The following is a 2500-nucleotide window of genomic DNA, read 5'->3' as shown; positions in this document are numbered from 1 at the left end:
AAGGCGTAATGAAAGTGAAGGTCTCGCCTTGCGCGGGCCGAGGGAGGATGGGGCTTCCCCGCCCTTCACGGGGCGGCGGCCTCCGCACTCCCGGGGCGTCTCGTCCTCATTGCGAGGTGAGGCGCACCTAGAGCGTACACGTTGGGACCCGAAAGATGGTGAACTATGCCTGGCCAGGACGAAGTCAGGGGAAACCCTGATGGAGGTCCGTAGCGATTCTGACGTGCAAATCGATCGTCGGAGCTGGGTATAGGGGCGAAAGACTAATCGAACCATCTAGTAGCTGGTTCCCTCCGAAGTTTCCCTCAGGATAGCTGGTGCTCGTACGAGTCTCATCCGGTAAAGCGAATGATTAGAGGCCTTGGGGCCGAAACGACCTCAACCTATTCTCAAACTTTAAATGGGTGAGATCTCCGGCTTGCTTGATATGCTGAAGCCGCGAGCAAACGACTCGGATCGGAGTGCCAAGTGGGCCACTTTTGGTAAGCAGAACTGGCGCTGTGGGATGAACCAAACGCCGAGTTAAGGCGCCCGAATCGACGCTCATGGGAAACCATGAAAGGCGTTGGTTGCTTAAGACAGCAGGACGGTGGCCATGGAAGTCGGAATCCGCTAAGGAGTGTGTAACAACTCACCTGCCGAAGCAACTAGCCCTGAAAATGGATGGCGCTGAAGCGTCGTGCCTATACTCGGCCGTCAGTCTGGCAGTCATGGCCGGTCCTTGCGGCCGGCCGCGAAGCCCTGACGAGTAGGAGGGTCGCGGCGGTGGGCGCAGAAGGGTCTGGGCGTGAGCCTGCCTGGAGCCGCCGTCGGTGCAGATCTTGGTGGTAGTAGCAAATACTCCAGCGAGGCCCTGGAGGGCTGACGCGGAGAAGGGTTTCGTGTGAACAGCCGTTGCACACGAGTCAGTCGATCCTAAGCCCTAGGAGAAATCCGATGTTGATGGGGGCCGTCATAGCATGATGCACTTTGTGCTGGCCCCCGTTGGGCGAAAGGGAATCCGGTTCCTATTCCGGAACCCGGCAGCGGAACCGATACAAGTCGGGCCCCTCTTTTAGAGATGCTCGTCGGGGTAACCCAAAAGGACCCGGAGACGCCGTCGGGAGATCGGGGAAGAGTTTTCTTTTCTGCAAGAGCGTTCGAGTTCCCTGGAATCCTCTAGCAGGGAGATAGGGTTTGGAACGCGAAGAGCACCGCAGTTGCGGCGGTGTCCCGATCTTCCCCTCGGACCTTGAAAATCCGGGAGAGGGCCACGTGGAGGTGTCGCGCCGGTTCGTACCCATATCCGCAGCAGGTCTCCAAGGTGAAGAGCCTCTAGTCGATAGAATAATGTAGGTAAGGGAAGTCGGCAAATTGGATCCGTAACTTCGGGATAAGGATTGGCTCTGAGGATCGGGGCGTGTCGGGCTTGGTCGGGAAGTGGGTCAGCGCTAACGTGCCGGGCCTGGGCGAGGTGAGTGCCGTAGGGGTGCCGGTAAGTGCGGGCGTTTAGCGCGGGCGTGGTCTGCTCTCGCCGTTGGTTGGCCTCGTGCTGGCCGGCGGTGCAGGATGCGCGCGCCTGCGCGGCGTTCGCGCCCCGGTGCTTCAACCTGCGTGCAGGATCCGAGCTCGGTCCCGTGCCTTGGCCTCCCACGGATCTTCCTTGCTGCGAGGCCGCGTCCGCCTTAGCGTGCTCCTCCGGGGGCGCGCGGGTGCGCGGATTCTCTTCGGCCGCCATTCAACGATCAACTCAGAACTGGCACGGACTGGGGGAATCCGACTGTCTAATTAAAACAAAGCATTGCGATGGCCCTAGCGGGTGTTGACGCAATGTGATTTCTGCCCAGTGCTCTGAATGTCAACGTGAAGAAATTCAAGCAAGCGCGGGTAAACGGCGGGAGTAACTATGACTCTCTTAGAGTGGAAGACCGCACCAGGGGCTTGGGGGGGTTACCAGCCCCCCCTCGCATTATCCCTTTATAGTTGGGGGCAGCCTACAAGAAACAAGAGATGGTGGCCCTTCCGCTGAAGGTGCCACCCCAGCTACCCCAGCACCTATCCGGCCAACCGGCCGTAACGAAAATGCGATAGTTTGTGTAGCTCCCTTTGCTTGCAGTGAGTGCCACCGCACTTTTACCACGAAGAACGGTCTCGGGGTCCATCGCCGCCGCCAACACCCTGCGGCCGCCAACGCTGAGATCGTGACGGAGAGGCATCGCGCGAGGTGGACGGAGGAAGAAGTCCTGTCGCTCGCCAAGGCAGAGGCCGAACTGTTCCTGGAGAGGGACGCCCGGTTCTTCTTTGTAAATCAAGAACTTACCAGGATGTTCCCCGACCGAACGCTTGAGGCAATCAAGTGCCGACGGCGGCAAGCTGCCCACAAGCAGCTTGTCCGCCAATTCATGGAGGCACTTGAGATCGGTCGGGGTGAAGAGCCGGCGTCCCGCCGTGGAGCAGCGAGCTCGCTGCCTGACGCGGGCGAGGCCGCTGCGCCGCCCGTCGACGCTGCCGAGGACTTCGC

The 2500-nt window shown here is 60.2% G+C and overlaps 1 pseudogene; it reads left to right on the top strand.

The window, feature by feature from the left end:
- The window catches only part of LOC124621110, a 7760-nt pseudogene that overhangs the window by 985 nt on the left and 4275 nt on the right, over positions 1–2500 (top strand).

This window comes from Schistocerca americana, chromosome 6 (assembly GCF_021461395.2).
Source record: "Schistocerca americana isolate TAMUIC-IGC-003095 chromosome 6, iqSchAmer2.1, whole genome shotgun sequence".
NCBI lineage: Eukaryota > Metazoa > Arthropoda > Insecta > Orthoptera > Acrididae > Schistocerca > Schistocerca americana.
This window is presented reverse-complemented; position numbering and strand designations above follow the sequence as displayed.